This window comes from Odocoileus virginianus, chromosome 7 (assembly GCF_023699985.2).
Source record: "Odocoileus virginianus isolate 20LAN1187 ecotype Illinois chromosome 7, Ovbor_1.2, whole genome shotgun sequence".
In the NCBI taxonomy this organism is placed as follows: domain Eukaryota; kingdom Metazoa; phylum Chordata; class Mammalia; order Artiodactyla; family Cervidae; genus Odocoileus; species Odocoileus virginianus.
In genome coordinates this window covers 24,453,038-24,471,570 of record NC_069680.1, presented here as the reverse complement: position 1 = coordinate 24,471,570, position 18,533 = coordinate 24,453,038, and the positions used below count along the sequence as shown (strand labels likewise).

General features: G+C 44.6%; 1 long non-coding RNA gene across 1 annotated transcript in view; it reads left to right on the top strand.

Moving 5' to 3' along the window:
* Positions 1-3,333: 3,333 nt before the first annotated feature.
* Positions 3,334-18,533, top strand: part of LOC139035990 (uncharacterized) — a 47,727-nt gene continuing 32,527 nt past the window's right edge. Inside the window, exon 1 of the long non-coding RNA XR_011488661.1 lies at positions 3,334-3,470. This is a non-coding gene — a long non-coding RNA (uncharacterized lncRNA). The remainder of the gene's footprint in view (positions 3,471-18,533) is intronic.

Genomic DNA, 18,533 nt, shown 5'->3' with positions numbered 1-18,533 from the left:
GCTGGCCAGGCTGTGGGGCGTGTGACTGTGTGTATGTTTGGTGGGGGGCGAGGGGAGGTTGGGGGCACGCGAGGTAGGGGAGAAGGGTGAGGTCAGCAGCAGAGCAACAAAGACAACTCTACACACTTGCCAATTCTGTTCAGGCTCAGGGCAGCTTTTACCAGAATGCAGGTGCTGAAGGGTACTGAATAGCTGATGTGGAGTCCAGAGGCTTGAATATTTGCCACGTGACTTTGGTTGAGGTGCATGACCTTGACTTAACCTTTCCCCTGAACCTCAGCTTCCTTATTTGTAAAACAGACATCATAAAACAAGCCCACCAGAGTTGGTAAGGATGGTGAGGGATCGTGGCTGGAAGGTGCCTAGAAACGCCTAGGTGTCTAGAAAATGGGGAGGAGTTAACAAGTCTTGTCAGGATTGACCGCTTGAGGCAGGCTCTCAGGCAAAACCGTTCAAGAGATTCAAAGCACCTGGACTTGGAATACGGGGCAGACTAAGATTACAATAAAGATCCAGTAAGTCTGTCAACAAATCATACTAGAAAGAAATTAGATTATTCCTCTCCCTAGAAAAATGACAGAGGAAACTTAATCAACTTTAATCCTTAAAGGGGAGAATCAGAGGAAATTACTGGGAAAATAACTGAGGCTGATACTTGAGGATGGAGCTGTAGATAAGTCTGCTGCTGCTAAGTCACTTCAGTCGTGTCCAACTCTGTGCGACCCCATCCCTGGGATTCTCCAGGCAAAAACACTGGAGTGGGTTGCCATTTCCTTCTCCAGTGCATAAAAGTGAAAAGTGAAAGTGAAGTCGCTCAGTCATGTCCGACTCTTCTCGACCCCATGGACTGCAACCTACCAGGCTCCTCCGTCCATGGGATTTTCCAGGCAAGAGTACTGGAGTGGGGTGCCATTGCCTTCTCTGGTAGATAAGTCTACTTCGTTAGTAAAACAATTATTAATTATTAACCATCAATGAATATCAATTAATAAGTCCTTATTAAAATGAACAAATTATATGGCACATGCCTGGTTCTAAAGCAAGGTTTCTTAACTTCAGCATTAATGACACTTTGTTCTGGAACGTTCTCTAGGGGGGGAATGGGAGCTGTTCTGTGCACAGCAGGATGTTGAGCAACATCCCTGGCCACCACCCATAAGATGTTAGCAGTGCCCCCTTGTCGTGACAATCGAAAATGTCTCCAGACATTGCAAATATCCCCTGGGGGACAAAATCACCCCTGGTTGAGAATAACTGTTCAAAATCCTACCTGAAAAGTGGTTTTCAATTCTCCCGAAGTAAGCGGCTTCAAAGATTCGCTAACTGGGCTACTCTCAGCACCTCTTTGTATGCAGCACTACCTGCTCATCCACCCCGCCCCCCCCCCCCCCCCCCCCAGCAACCTAGGTGCTTGGCCTCGAGGACACGCTGTAGAATAGACTAGTAGACTACTCTTATCACCGGGCCAAGCCCCCTGGAGCACCTAGACACGGCAAAGGTGATTCTGCCTATAAAGGAAAGGTCTTGGGAGTGTCTGGCATGGTCTGACCACGAAGTGGGTGCCAGGGGTCTAGGAGTGTGGAGGGACCAGAACTGCCTTTACCCTGGGCAAGGAGGCGGGGGTGGTGAGATGGTTGGGAATGATGGATTAATGGACCAGAATCCTCCTCCATCCCCTTATCCTACTCTCAGAGCCACCTTCAGCGGGAAAGGTTCTTGAAGGGCAGTTCTGGTCTCAGTCATCACCAAGAGAAGTGAGTCCACTCCTTTGTGACAGAAGCTGGCACATGGAATAGTCTAGAGGTCAATTCCACAGGAGACAGACACTGTGTCCACTGCTGGGTCGCTCACAAAGCATCCATGAATGGGTGCTTGGCTCTTGATGATGGCTTTTGAAATTCTTAATAATTTTTGAAAAAGGAGACCCACATAATCATTTTGCACTAGGATCTGCAATTACTGCAACTAGACTAAGTCTTTTCATTTCAAACCTAGTATTCTTTCCTAGAATGATTACCTTTGGCTTCTCAGACAGACACACAAAGGTTGAGGTTAGAGTTAAAGTGTCTAACTGAAGCTCCAATACTTTGGCCACCTGATGCAAAGAGCCGACTCACCGGAAAACACCCAAATGCTGGGAAAGATTAAAGGCAGGAGGAGAAGGGGTGACAGGATAAGATGGTTGGATGGCATCACAAATTCAATGGACATGAATTTGAGCAAACTCTGGGAGATAGTGAAGGATGAAATAGTTGGATGGCATCACCAGTTCAATGGACCTGAGTTTGAGCAAACTCCAGGAGGTGGTGAGAGACAGGGAAGGGAGCCTGACCTACGGCAGTTCATGGGGTCACTAAGAGTCGGACACGACTGAACGACGACAAGGTGAGTCAAGGAGAGTCAAGGAGAGACTGAGGAAACGACTGGAAAAAATGAAACATCAACTCTCAGGAAAGAGAGAGACATTTACCGGAGCAGATGACGCCGGTATCTTCCCTGTGCACACAGTTGTGGATGAACCAGCCGGCGTGGGAGCACTGCGCCAGGGACCACTCCACCCCAGAACACCGCACCTGGTCCAGAAGAATGGGGCCGGTGCCCCGGCCGAAGCGGGCCCCTTCGGGGCCGAGACGGCCGCCCCGCAGCCCAGCGCTGGCACACCACCTGCGCGTAACTCTCCTCCCACAGGTAGGCACACACCGTGCACCCCACGCCTTCAAAATACATCTCGACGCGGCCAGAGCACCTTCCATTACCTTCCACGAGCTGCGCAGCAAGCCAGTCTTTGCGAGAAAGGCAGCCCCCCAAACCCCGCCAAAGCGTTGGTGACCGGAGTCAGCATCTCCCTCACCCCCGTCATCACCAGGCAAAAACTACTGTTCATCAAGTGCCATCCAGGTTCCCGGCACACGGCTAAGCCCTCTTCAGCGGACATCGCAGGACTCCCTGATCTCGGATTACTGTCCCCATTTTACCAGGGAGGAGGAAACAGGGACAGAACAGGAACTTTAGCACATCCTGATAGCTCCCGGGGGTCTGGGGTCATCCCCCTGACCTCAGCAGGCCTCGTGGGGAACATCCGGCTTTGCTTTGTTCTTTTCAAAAGCACTTCCCGTTGGATCCTCCCATCCCACTGGCAAGAATATCTACATCTAAGAAGACAGAAGCTCTAAGCTCAGGGCGCCTTACTATTTTAGCTTAAGAAATATTTCTTGATTCTAGGATGCTTGGCACGGAGTCATCGCCAGCTTGGAGCCCAGGGTACCGGGGGGGGGGGGGGGGGGGGGGGCACCTCCACAATAGACGCATGCGCTGTGCTTTACTCCGGGGCGCTGTGCCCTGCCCCGCCCCAGGCTGTGCCTCTTCGGGAGAGGGTGGGGCTCTCCCGCTTCAGCTTGCTCCCGCCCTTCACCTCTCCCCAGTTCTTTGCTGGGACCACCTCGCTGGGGCCTCCACCTCCCCAGGAGCAGGTAGGGAGGGGCCCCAGAGCGCCCAGCGGACTCGGGGTTTGCTTCTCATCTCGGTAGCTGTGCAGCAGGTGTGGGCAGAGTGGCGCACTCTGCTTGCCTGCAAAACGCGGTTGCTGGTAACAGTATCTGCCTCTAAGAAATGAATGGACCAAGTATCCATAAAGGTCCAGGTACTGAATGGCCACTCGAGGAGCTGCAAGTTTTCTGATCTCTTCGCCCAGGAATGATTAGAGAGGCGACTAGACCGATGAAAGCTCCCAGGGCCGGCTGCTGGCCGAGGGCCTCCGCAGGTTGGACTCCCCAGCGGTACTGAGCAGCGCTTCTCCAAGTGTGGTCCTCACCCAGCCCCCATCATTCCAGTCTCTGGGGAACCGGACCCCTGGAGCACACTCCAACACTGGGACTGGGGTCTGTGGTTTTGCATGTTCAACAAGCTCTTGGGGGGCAATTATGCTATATCCCGATATATAAGAGCATCTGAAACAGAGTGCTCTTTACCGTGAGTCTTTACTGTGTAAGAAACACGAGATGAGATAAAGATCTGAGGGCATTCCTAGCTTGTCAGGCAGAAGTAAAAATGGAGTGTCTTCGTTTCCAGGGGAGAGGAGCCTGCCCTGCAGGGTGGGGACTACCCATCCCCAGGGGGTCTTCCCTGCTTCTCGGCATTGAGCCAATTCCTCGGCAGGTTGATAAGAAGTCCAGGGGTCCCCAAGAATTTTCAAGGAGGAGGAAAGGACAAACTTTTTTTTCCCCCCTCTACATTCTTTAGGGTTATGTAACAATAATCTTGCTTAAGGACAATTTCTGGAAAAAAAAAAAACAAACCTTCTGGCTAACCCTGTAATCTTAAAATGTAAATTATGGGAGTGGGTCTAGTAAGGTCTTTACAACCTCCAGACATTCTTTTGATTCATTGTAATAGCTAATTAAAAGGTACATAACTCTATTGCTAACACTAGCAAGGGGACACTCTTTCTGCCCCCTTCTGATGCCTGTGTCAGACACTTTCTCTATCTCTTTTATACTTTAATAAAACTCTATTACACAAAAGCTCTGAGTGATCAAGCTTCATCTCTGGCCCCAGATTGAATTCTCCTCCAGAGGCCAAGAATCCCGGCATCTTTCGTGGTTCAGCAACAACCTTTCAGCATGTTCTGCCCAGCAGGGCCAAGCTGTTTCCTCCCTCGTTCCTGTCCGCCCAGGCCACCACCGGGCTCTGACTCACCGTCTCTCTGCTCCACAGGTGTGCCTGGCGTGGAGCTTCTCTTAGACAGTCTCTTCCACAGCTTTTCTCTGGGTCTTCTGCCATCCCCCTTGGAATAAACTGAGATGCATGAACCATGTTAGAACCAGAGTCTTCAGAACAGGGAGAGAGAAATAACCTCCCAGCAGAGATCATGGTCTGGCATTGGACAGCAGCTTCCTGGGCCCCACTCCAATCCCACTGACTCACAAGCTCAGCAGAGTGGGACCTGGGAATCTGAATTTTATCAATCCAAGTGATTCTGTTGTTCAGCCAAGTTGGAAAATGACTTTCTTACCTTGCAGGGTATAGCTGGTCTTATAACTATTACTTTTCATCAAATAAGTGATAGTTATAAGCTATTTTCATCAGCTATTCCAACTTTTTGTCAACCACTATAGTTTATTACATGTCTTTAGCTATTCTGTAGTTAATCTGCAGGCATTTTCTTTAATTAAACTTTACATGTACATTCAATCATGCTTCTTAGTTTTAATTAGATGTTTTCTAATATCTTCTGAGTTTGCCATTTTACAATTGTTTCTCCCTTTTTTGCTTTTTATTTATTTTTCTATTTTCATCTTCAACATAGATTTTTCTGTTGGCTGGGTTTTTAATTAAAATTAATTAATTTTACATTTTGCATTTACCTTTTAAAGATAGCTTTGGTAAAGGATGAACTATTTAGCTGCTGCTCAACAAAAAGAAAGCAGTCTTTTTTTTCCCCCTGGTTCCTAACTCTTTCTGGTTAGGTACAATAACTTTGGTCTAACCATTGTTTTGACCAAACAAATAAGATATATCTTCCAAAGTGGTCCCTTTGATAGATTTTTGCACCCTGAGCATCTCTGTCAGCTGCCACCTCTTTCAACCATGTTCTGTAGACACACCCAAGGACAAAGGCCTGTGATGCTGTCAGGTCTGAGTAGATTCACAGCTGTCCATTTAAACTAGACAAGTCTAAGATTCTATGGCCATACAGACATACAGAGCCTGGTTCCTGTGGCTGGAAAAAAAATCTCTATTTATTCACTATATAGGTTGAGCACTAGACCAGACAGGATGTAACCCAGTGACAAGATATGTGGTCTGGGCTGCAAGACTGAAGAGCGGTCTCCCCATGGGGTGGAGAGACTTCTGGAAGTCAACTAAGTTGGTGTTGTTGATAATAGTTAACCCTTATTCAGCACCTACTATGTGCTTGCCATGGGGCGGAGCAATTTCCATGTCTTATTGAGAGCGACTCTATTGTTTTTATTCCTATTGAACAGATTAGGCAGTCGATGCAAAAAGAAGTCAAGTAGTGTTCCCAGACCCCACAGCTAATAAGAGGCAATGCCAGGATTTGAGTTCCAGAATCTGGACATTTAGCCACTAAGTTCCCCAGCCTCTCATGCCCCGGGCAGTCCCGCTTCTTTCCTTTGACTCTTCTTTCCCTCCCACACCTCCCATCTCCTACCATCAGGCCAGGTCTTTCTCCCAATTACCCTTTCCCTGGTATGATTTTCCCGTATGTCTGCACAAAACTATCACTTTCCAAAGCACTTTCTCCACCCATTGTCTCATTTTATCAAAGAAGCCCTGTGATTGTGCTGGTAAAGCCCAGCCAGGTGACTTGGATTACAGATAGTCATTCAAAAAAAAAAAAAAAGAAGAAGAAAAGAAAGTGGACTTTCTATTCCTGCCATTCAAACCCATGCCTGACACTTCTATTTAGGGTTTTTAAAAATGATTTTTGTGTGAACCACCATAATCCATTTTTAAGAAACCAGTGTCCCTCATTCAGTCTCTCCTCACTCTAGTCCATACTAAGTGTTTACTCATCTGAAAAGTCACTCTGGTGTCACCCCTCAGCCTACTATGGATCTTCATCATCTGCTGGATAAAACCCAAAGTTCTTAGCCTCAATTTCAGACCCCTCCATGATCAGATTCACATCTTCCTTTCCAGCTTCTCACCTACTGACACGGTGTTCTCCTTTCCTCAGAAAGAAGCTCTTTTTGCCCGCCTCAATATGACTTTTCCTGACTTATCAAAATTCTCTGCAATGTCTTAACCCCCTCATATCAACATGGTATCCTAAGCAAGACCAATCTCAAATTGGAAACTCTTATAAAGTATTTCCTAGTTCCCTCAACTGGAAACCTAACTTCCCAAAGTATTTATACTTAGTTCATTCAAGCTTAACATCACTGAGTACTTTCTATGTGCCAAGCTCTGGGGATCCAACAACAGATGATAGTGTCTCAATAACCCATTGGCTGGCAACTAACTTGGGGCTACCTGTGTTCGTGTTTTATCCCCCCCAGCAGATTGGTGGACCTGGATGGAAGGGACCATTCTCCCTGCACAGTGTCTGGAACCTGCTGGGCACTCCCGAATTGACTAGTAAATGAATTAATGGGGTGGGATGTCAAGCAGGCCTTGAAGAATGGTTTGGCTAAATTTAGAGGAAGTGGGTAAATCAGTATGACCCTTTTTTAAGTATAGGAATCAAAAGGGAACCATCTGAACTAGAACAGTGACTGTGTTGGATAAAGAGTGGGCACAAGGATGGACAAATAGGAGGCTTTCACTTTTTGGGATTTTGAATGCACAGAAAAGAAGTCCAGACTTTTCAAGTGTCAGTGGAGGCACCATTTTGGGTTCTTGATCAGAGAAAGGACATGACATAGCCCAGTGCAGGGGTGGCTAGAGGTGAGTGAGAGGCAAAGGTGGGGAGAAATCTGGGGTGCAGATGTTGCTAGTGTCTAGCTGGGGTGCTAGACAAGAAACATTGAAGGCTTGGGCTGTGTGTGATGGCAGCTCAAGGGGTATTGAGGAGAGCAAACAAAATGGAAGACAATGTTTCTTAAGTTAATCCTCCAGCTGCCTTTATCAGAATTACCTATGAAACTGTTTAAAATATTGATTCCTAGGCCTTTTCCTAGACCTACTGACCTGTGTGATTATGGCTTATATTTAAACAAACTTCTCAGGTGATAATCATACACTTGAAAATCTGTGGCTTGGTTATCCATGAAAGATAGGAATTGGAAAAGAATGACAATAGAGGTTGATGATGATTGCAATATTTTGAGGCAATCAGGTACCTGAGAGAACAACAATTAGCCCTTTTTTAATAAGAGCTGTGTGAAAGAAAATATCTTGAATTGGGGAATACATATTAGATGTTCTTCCCAATATCTCAATGTTTTGCTTCCAAAAAAGAAAAAAATCAGGGACTTCCCTGGTCGCCCAGTGGCTGAGACTCTGCACTCCCATTGCAGGAGGCTCAGGTTTGATCTCGGGTTGAAAAACCAGATCCCACATGCTGCAACTTAAAAGATTCTCCATGCCACAAGTAAGACCTGGCACAACCAAATAAATAAATACATAAGAGAAAAAAGGAAAAAATCAGCTAACACTGATTGAACACCTACATTTATTTATTCAAAGGTTAGCATTGCATACCAACTCTGTGCCAAGGACTATTAGAGGCTTTTTAGTATTTATCATGGAAATAATAAAGAAGGAAATGGCAGCCCACTCCAGTATTCTTGCCCGGAGAATCCCAGGGACAGAGGAGCCTGGTGGGCTGCCGTCTATGGAGTCACACAGAGTCAGACACGACTGAAGCGACTTAGCAGCAGCAGCAGCATTTATCATTGAACATTGCAGACCAAGACCCCCGCCCTTGTGGGGCTTACATTCTAGAGGAAGGGGACAGTCAATGAACACAACAGAAGATAAGCAAGTGAATTATAGCATTTAAAAAGTGGCTGAGGAAATAAAAAAGTGGAAATTAAGGGTTAGGATGATCAAAGAATGGTCAGAGTAGGTCTTGTGAGAAATTAACATTTGAGAAAAACTTGCAGGTGGTAAGGAGTAAGACTTGCTGATATGTGGGGAAGACTGCCAGACAGAGGGAGTGTCCAGGGCAAAGCCCACCCCACCCCCCGCCCCGGCCTGCCCATCATGTTCCCGGGGGGCAATGGAAGGACTGAGGATCCTGAACAGAGAAGCATGAGAAGGAATGGAAAGAGGTGGGGATGGTAACCAGGGAGCAGGCCTTCGAGGGCTTTGCTGGCCTCTGACCTCTACCCTGAGTGAGACGAGGAAGCTTTGCAGGGCTTGGAGCAGGAGATTGACGTGATCTGACTTGAGTTTCAGAGGATCAGTCTGGCTGCTGTGTGGGGAACTGACTTGGGAGAACGGGGTGGAAGCCAGGAGACCAGTCACAGCGACTGGAGAAATCAAGGCAGAGGAGGTGGGGGCCCCGTCTAAGGTGGGACAGTAAGTCAAGATGGGATGGTGAGAAGTAACTAGATTCTGGCAGAGCCAACACGGTTTCCTGAGGATTGGGCGAAGGCTCTGGGAGAAGGCAGAGTCAAGGACCACTCAGGGAATTTGCTCTAAGTGAGAGGGTGGAGCACACCACCATCTTCGATGAGCTGGCCGCAGGGCTGAGAGCTGTCCATGATTTACTTTTTTATTCTTTTGGCTACACCGTGCAGCTTGCAAGATCTATGTTCCTGGACCAGGGATTGAATCCAGGCCACCACAGTGAAGGCCTGGAATCCTAACCACTAGACCCACCAGAGAACCTTTTCAGAAACTCCGTGAACTGGCTGCTCTCTCTCTTCTCATTTTATTAATGGGGAAGTTGAGGCTGTGAGAGGTTAAGTGACCACACAACTCCTTACTAGTGGAACCAAATTCTAAATGTGGATTATGTGATATTCTAGCCTGAAGAGGAAGGAGGTTTGATTTTTTTGGTTTTTTCTTCCTTTCCTAGCCCCTGTAGCCTGCTCTGGACTAAATTTTGTTTACATTTTGTTTCTATTCACTCTTCTAAAATCCTGCTCTTCCAGGTTTGAGCATCTGCAGTTATGTAAACGTATCTGTGAAATTTGAGTCTACATCTTCACTACCAGGGAAAGATAAGTGGTCTTGGAATGTCCTTAGACAGGATCATAAATCACTATGCATGTGAAGGAAGGGAGTGATTAGCAACTCAACCATTAAGGGATTTGATGTTTAATCAGGCTGAAAATCAAAACTTTCCAAACTCCATTTGCAAGGTGGTTTTAGGGACTATTTTGTTAAAATATTTAACTTGGATCGTGTTGGTCAGGTGAAGTCAACACAGGGAACAATCACATTTTCAGAAGTAGCCCTGCTTTCTCTGGCAGTCAACAGTTTGTCCTTTGTGCTCACATTTTCCGCATGAATCACCCTAATACCAACCGAACTCCAGTGGCTTGCAGGTCCCCAAATCCCTCCTGATATCCAGGCGGACTGCACTGAACTGCAGCTGTGTTTCTGGGTGGTTGTTCCCAGAAGCTCTCACTGGGCCCATTGTCTGCCAGTCTCTTATGCAGTCCACACGAGGAGCCTGGTAAAGCCTGTAGGACCGTATCAGACCACTAACCACGTGCTCCTGGAGGCTCAGGAGCACCTCCCTACAAGCTGTAGGGTGAGGTGCTCATCCTGGGGGAGAGGATAAGCCTAGGTAAAAGGCTTGGAGGGAGCACAGATAAAGGAGGAGCCGGAGAGTCTGGGAGAAGGTGGCCCTGGTGTAAAGGATACTGGCAAGTCTTGTCTGTAAGATCCACTGAGCCTCTCAAATATCCTTAGATTTGAAGCAACACAGAGGCAACAACCCCACAATCTTGCTGTCTTTATTTTGAGAGGATCCAGTAAGCAGGTATCAGTAGGGCTTATAGAAATGATTTGCAAGCATTCCTGCTCGTGTTGGTTCATTCATTTGTTCAAACTGTTTATGGAGAGCCCGCTATTGTGTCAGTGACTGTGTTAAGAAATGGGTCCAGAAATGTGGCAATGTGTGCCCTCAGTGTGACAAATAACGCTGACATTGGGGGTGAGTTTTCAATTTTCAAGGAAAGCAAGATAAGGCAGAAGGAGACAAGAGTTGAATATTGTTCTAACTAGGTTATCCCATGGACTGTAGCCCACCAGGCTCCTCTGTCCGTGGAATTTTCCTGGCAAGAATACTGGAGTGGGTTGCCTTCTCCAAGGGATCTTTCCGACCCAGAATTCAAACCCAGATCTCTTACACTGCAGGTAGATACTTTGCCATCTGAACCACCAAAGAAGCCCAGGTTATCACAGGGCCCAATTGAATGTAATAAATAGCCCTCCTTTGGCTGTTTTTTCCACAGATACTTGGTTTTTCAATGTGATGGGAGGTGGGGGATGGAGTTAGAATTGAGGCTGATCTTTATTCCCAGGGACTCATTCTCTGCTTTTCTCAACACATTTTTAAGTAGTTATTGAGATGTAGTCTTAAGAAAATCACTGGATTTTAAGATGCATTTTTGTCCAGTTCCCAGAAATTATTAAACTTGCTTATCCCAGACTGGGGGTTGTCTCTCCACTTTCCCCCTGCCCCCTTCATGTCCATCCTAAATCCTTTGGGCATCTGATTCCAGGCACATTAAATCATAGCACACTTCTGCTTCCAAAGAGTAGCAATACACTTCAAGTCAGGCCCTGGGTGCAGAGCTCACTGAGCCTCGTTCCAGACTGGTCCAGGGGTCACTTTCAGTCCTGCCTGTAACTATATTCTCAAAGCCCGTGCTTTGTTACTTTCAGCACCATCAAAGTCAGCATCATCTTCACCTGAATTGTAGCAAATAAGAATTGAATTTTCTCAGAAATTTCCAAAATGTTATATTTCAGAAAGTCCAATTTTCCCACCTACATTCGGTTTAGTTCATGAATCTCCAAAGCACCTACCTGCTTAGTACTGATGTTGCTAGAAGAAAAGAACTCTTTTGGTGCTATGCATATTGACAATATTAAATCAGTTAATTAAACTGAAATCTACACTGAAATACTGAAAGAGGAAATTCTTGGTTTCTTGGGGAATGGAAATATCATGGTAAAATGTTATAATCTAAATCTCGTAATCTATATAGTCATCTTTCATCAGTTTACAATGCACAACTTAGAATTTACAGCCTCTATACTAACATTTAATCTTGAATGAGCATTTTCTGTACCTGAGGCACTCTTTCAAGTAACTTACAAACATTATTTTTTTAAATCTCCCCAACAATGAGGGAGTGAGTGAGTGAAAATTGCTCAGTCGTGTCTGACTCTTTGCAACCCCATGGGCTATAGAGTCTACTCCAGGCCAGAATACTGGAGTGGGTAGCCTTTCGCTTCTCCAGGGGATCTTCCCAACTCAGGAATTGAACCCAGGTTTCCCACATTGCAGGCAGATTCTTTACCAGCTGAACCACAAGGGAAACCACAGCACAACAATACAATGCATACTGAATCTCCCAACAATACAATGAATTATCCCCTTTTTGCGGGAGAACAAATAGCGTGGAGCGGTGAAAAAACTCTAAGTTCAGATGGCCAGGAGTACAGAATTATGCAGACCCTTCTGGCTTTAAATAAGATGCTTTAATAAGCTGGCTTTAAATAAGCCCAGACTCATACCTCCTCAGACATATACATGAGAAATTAGGCCCAGAACCCCAAAGGATTAAAAAACTCACTTAATTTCTTAACACACTAGTGTGTTTTAATAAATAATGTTTTAGTGTCTGACATAAACATATCTGTACAATTACTTGAAGAATAAAAGAAGAGTATAAACTTTACAATCAAACATTATTCTGTGGTTGGGGTTATGTTTTTCTTTAAAGTTAATGAAAATTATATTCAAGCTATTAGCTGGTCAAGAGTATTTCCAAATTTCCATTTGTTAGTATAAATGGGAAAGCTAAGTAGTAAAGGACTTTAATATTTCTCCCCGGAGCCACAAAATAATGATTGAAATTATATAGATAATTGAAATATTTGAAATAATTCAAATAATATAGATATTTTAAATTACTTTAATTCTAAAGTAAATTAAAATTTCTTGAAGAGGGCTAGATGTGGAGTACAGATTAAGACTAAGAAAGTAAAATTGATTTGGAAAGGTACAGATTTTCAGATTAGAAGACTTCACGAGTCTAGTAGTCCAGATAATTTCATGCCATGTCCAATACTTCAGGCTAAGATATTATTTTACTTTATATTTTTAACTCCATTCAGCAACAGTAAAGAATTCATGGCAATAATTCAGTACCTCTAGCGCTAAATAGGGCTTCCCTGGTGGCTCAGTGGTAAAGAATATGTCTTCCAAGCAGGAACCCGGAGTTCGATCCCAGGGTTGGGAACATCCCCTGGAAAAGGAGATGGGAACCCCCTCCAGTATTCTTGCCTGGGAAATCCAACGGACAGAGGAGCCTGGAAGGCTATAATCCATGGTGTTGCAAAAAGGTTGGATATGACATAGTGACTAAACAACAACAACAACAAAGCAGTAAATATCAATACAGAAGCCAAAGAACATTTTCAAAACTCCTATTTAATTATCCTGCAGACAAGTATTCCTCCTTTATCTATTTCTCCCCAAATCCTAAAAACAGAGCCGTGGACTTAAAGAACGAAAAATTGGCCAGTGCCTTGTCCATGGGGGAAAAAATATCTTAGAGAAAAGATTTGATGCAACTTCCCTTAATCAATCATGACTATGCATTTGGTTATTATTCCAGTAACATCTCAATGGTGGTTGGATTGGATTAAACAGTAAAGTTCTATTTGTCTGGATTTAATGCTAAGCTTTCTTCTAGTGTGCTGGTGAACTATGTGCAAATAACCATCCTTTCCCTTTCAAGCTTGGAACAAGGCAGGAGCAAAACAGCCTGGGGCATCAGCTCTGGTACCTGCTTCTTGTAGAATAGTCTGGAAGAGCAGCAGCCAGAGGAGGAGGACTGGGCGGCCCATGTTGGGAAGGCTTCCAGCTCCGGGGAAACATGGAGTTTCAGCTTTATATGCTCTCAAGTCTCCTCTGAGGGTGGTGGCGGGGCGGGCATTGCAATCTGATGCTCTTTACAGGCTTGGATTGGCAGGCTTTTTGTTGTGGTCTTTGGTGTGTATCTGCTATGGGGAAAGGGTGATTCCATTACTAGAGGCATTTCATGGAACCATTGGGAGGTGAAATCAGAGAGAAGAAAAAAAGACAAATTGTGTCCTGATGTCTGGCTATGCAGGTGGACCTTCTAGCCCCTAATCAGGAGAGAGAGACCACTGGGAGCCCTATATGTCAATGAAGACATCGTTTCTTCAGCAGGCAATAGTTCCTAGTAGAGGAAGCTGCTGACGTCTGCTCATCTTTCAATGCCCACATCTACCCCTCCTCCTTCTTTTTTGAGTTTTCTCTTCTCAACTGCTTCCCTTGCAGCTCAGCTGGTAAAGAATCCACCTGCAATGTGGGAGACCTGGGTTTGATCCCTGGGTTGGGAAGATCCTCCTGAGAAGGGAAAGGCTACCCACTCAAGTATTCTGGCCTGGAGAATTCCATGGATTGTATAATCCATGGGATCGCAAAGAATCAGACACGACTGAGCAACTTTTACTTCCCTTCTCAATTGCATTCTCAAATTCCCTCAATGCCCACCTGTCCATTCTTACATCACTCAAAACATTCCGCATTGTACTTGCTAGTGTTTTCGTCTTATTTTCCCCGTTAGTTTGTAAACTCTCTGAGGACAAGACTTTTTATTATTTATATCCTGCTTATAATACTGCTGACTTTGTTGCCTAGCATGATGCCTTGGACCGAAATACTTGCTGAACTTTGAAGTAGTCACTGACATCCAATGCTCTTCAAATTATTGCTTCCATAATGGGTATTTTCTCTCTGCTTAGATCATTGACTGATAGTAACAAATTATCTCATAATCTCAATGGATTCTCTCTTCTGAGCCTTGGGATACAACAGTCTTCTTCATCTCATATTGTGTTTCTTTATTGAGTTTTGGTTGTGCTGGGTCTTCATTGCTATGTGCAGGCTTTCTCTAGTTGGGGCAAGCAGGGGCTACTTTCCCGTTGCGGAGCACGGGCCCTAAGGCACGTGGGCTCAGTGGGGGCGATGCGCAGGCTTAGTTGCCCCGTGGTATGTGGAGCCTTCCCGGACCAGGGATCAAACCCACGTCCCCTGCATTGGTAAGTGGATTCTTATCCACTGTGTCACCAGGGATGTCCCATCACGGTCTTCGGGCAGAGAACATACCTTCTGGAGCAGGTGTCTAGCTCTAGGAAATGGAAGGAAGTGTTTTACCAACCAAATACTCCAATGTAATATTACTCATCAAGATGATTCCTCAAGCTGGGTGAATCCAATGTATTATTTATTTATTTTTTTTCATGTCACCTTTTTCCAGAAATAAAAAACAAAACTTAAGGCTGATATAAAAATGCACACAAATTTCAAAAATATGAAAAAGAAGAAGAAAACTAAATGAAGAATCTGGAGTAAAGCAAAAATAAGACTAGGAAAAATGACCTGAAGCCAAGAGAAGACGTGAAAGCACCAAAATTGACTAAAACAATAAATTTGAAAAGGACATTTGCTATATAAATAAAGTAAGAGTCAGGTAACCCCTTATGTTTCCTAGTATATACTGATCATGCTGAGTGTTTCACACTCATTATTTAATTCTTTTAAGAGTACTGTAAGAACAGATATTCTTCTCTCCATTTTACAGATGGGAAAACTAAGGCAAGGAGAGATGGATTCTCATGCCTGAGGTCAGTTGGTGAGGGAAGGAAACTGTGGGATGAGGACTCAGGTTAGCCGGTTCCGTGTCTTCTGTCTCTGTGTCCTGAAAAGGCCATGTGAGACTGGGTGGGCACTCTCTCTCTCCACGATGTATTAGAATTTTATTATAACTTATGAGATCAGCTTTAATTTCAAAACTCTAGGTAGACATGATGGTTGTGTATATGGTGATCATGGTTACATGGCTCCACCAACCCAGCCACTTACCACACCCTCTGACGCAGCATGGGGCCTGCCTGGCCTGTGGATGGATGTAAACCCTGTATCCTTGGCCACCTGTATAGAGACTGCATTGTATATATTAAAAAACTTAATTTTGGCTGCACTGCACATGGCATGTGGGATCTTAGTTTTTGACCAAGGATGGAACCTGTGCCGCCTGCTGTGGAAGTTTGGAGTCTTAACCACTGGGCTGCCTGGTAAGTCCCAACTTATTAATTTTTAAAAATAAACAGTTTTTAATTGCCTAGTGATAAAAAGATGAACTTCATATAGCTACTTCATTTGACTGTCATATAAGTCACCAAACAACTAATGTTATGAACATGCAATGTGGATCTGTTAGATATTTTAGACTTCTATTACTTGAGAGATCTTTGAAATAAAATGGGATGTCTCTTGCCCAGAGCTTGTGTTTTCCTGACCAAAAGGCAAAGGCACACGAAGGGAAGTTGACCTAAAAACCACTTTCACTGGTCCTTCTAAAAGTCTTTTTTTCTAAATAAATAGTGATCTCAGATGCCAATTCTAAAAAATCTCACGTCTTTAACCCTACTTCTACGTGACAAGAAACTAATCAGATGGAATTATAACGACAGTGAACAGACATTATAGAACTGACTGCATCCGAAATACGAGGCTCAAAGGGTATTATCCCAGTTCAAAGTGGGAGAAACTGGCTTGCTCTTTTCTTTTTTTAAACTCATTTTTGAACAAAAAGCTTTCTTTGAACAAGAAAAATCTAATGCAAGTTTTAGGTCCTAGAGAGAGCTATATTTCAGGCAATTACATTCAAGGTTTTCCTCAAAGATATATACATATTCTGACCCACTACAGCTTGTGCTCTGCTGGGTATGGATATATTTTTATTCCTTTCTGGTCCCTATCTTCTACCCTCTATCACCAGCATCTTGAGTTTCTCTATTACAGTTATCTTTTGATCTCCTACAAACTAGTTATTGATTGCAGGACTAGATAGTCTTGGAGAAAGTGCTCTGATTTGTAATCTACAGCAGAGGTAGCTTCAACACAAGTATCCAGATCTCTACTCTCAAGATTAATTGAAGAAATGACAAAGGGAAGCTGATGTGGAAGTGGAAGTATTAGTTGCTCAGTCATGACCTACTCTTTGTGACCCTATGGACTGTAGCCCGCCAGGCTCCTCTGTCCATGGAATTCTCCAGGCAAGAATACTGGAATGGGTTGCCATTTCCTTCTCCAGGGGATCTTCCCAACCCAGGGATTGAACCTGGGTTTCCTGCATTGCAGACAGATTCTTTACCATCTAAGCCACCGGGAAAGCACAAAGGGAAGCTGAGTTACTCACCGCTCAAACATTTCCGTGTCCTTTTGCATTTTCACTGCCTCCTGTTACTGTTCACAGTGGCCTTCTTTCCTTTTCTCCTGTACGGGCTGACGCACCACTCAGCCTGTCTTGTCCATTCCTCTGCAGAAGAAACTAGAATGAGTGGGGCTGACCTCATTTTTTTAAACTTTATTTTTTTTTTAACTTTTTATTTTATATCGGAGTATAGCAGATTTAACAATGTTGTGCTAGGTTCAGGAGGACAGAAGAGCGACTAAGCCATACATATACATGCATCCATTCTCTCCCAAACTCCCCTCCCTTCCAGGCTGCCACATGACACTGAACAGAGTTCCCTGAGCTAATACAGCAGGACCTTGTTGGTTTAATTACACCAGTGTGTACAGGTCATCTCAAACTCCTAGGCTGGCCTCATTTTATCTCTCAGCACCTCATTCGTGAAATACCATTAGGTTCAAGAAAAAACACCACTGTGAAAATCATAGGCTCACCAACATCTGCAAACATGATTCTGGACTATTTGGGAGCAGTAGAATAGCTTCAGCATGTCTCAGAACTGTGTTTTGAAACGTTTTAAAACGCAGTTTACCAAAGATGGGGAACTCGCCAGACAATAGTTGTCAACTTTGGCTGCACATTGGAGTCAGAGAGATCTGCACACTGGAGATCTTTACAAAATACTGATGTCTGGGTCCCACAGCCCAGGTTCTGATGTGATTGTATAGCCTCTCACATCTCCATACCTCCGTAGGCGAATCTAATGTGCAACCGGGGTTAAGAACCACTGTTGCAAGATCATCTTTTCTTTCAACCTTCTCTCCTCCGTTTTGCCTTCTCCTTCCTTCCCTCGAGCAGTTCTCTCTTCAGTTCTTGGTTTCTTTTGAATTCACCTTCTCCAGGCTCTTAGGCTGCAATGAAGACTTTATCCCCCTATCTAACAGAGGTTGGCTGAGACAGGCATGCTCTTTACCAAGATCAACAATTTCCTAGTAGAATGTGAGTTCTATTTGGGCACAGTCTGTACGGAGGAGCTTGATGAAGTCTTAGTTTTCTAGGGCTGCTGTAATGAAGTACCACTAATGGGGTGGCTTAAACAATAGTAAATTGTGAGATTTATTGTCTCACAGTTCTTCAGGCTGGAGATGAGATTGAGTTGTTGGCAAGGTTTTTTTTTTTTTTTTTTTTTCTGAAGACTATAAGGAAGAATCTGCGTATGAATCTCCCCTAGATTTTGGTGGCTTGCTGGCAAACAAAAAAATTTTATTGGACGATGGTGGCTTTACAACGTTGTTTTGTGCACACTGAATCAGGTACGCATATACATACATTCCCTCGTTTTGGATTTATTCCATTTTAGGACCACGGAGCTCTGAGCAGGCTATTGCTCTGCCATCAGTTCTCACTCAGCTCAGTTCCGTTCAGTTGCTTAGTCGTGTCTGACTCTTTGCGAACCCGTGGACTGCAGTACATCAGGCTTCCCTGTCCGTCACCAACTCCCAAAGCTTGCTCAAACTCATGTCCGTTGGGTCAGTGATGCCATCCAACCATCTCATCCTCTGTTGTCCCCTTCTCCTCCTGCCTTCAATCATTCCCAGCATCAGGGTCTTTTCAAATGAGTCAGCTGTTCACATCATGTGACCAAAG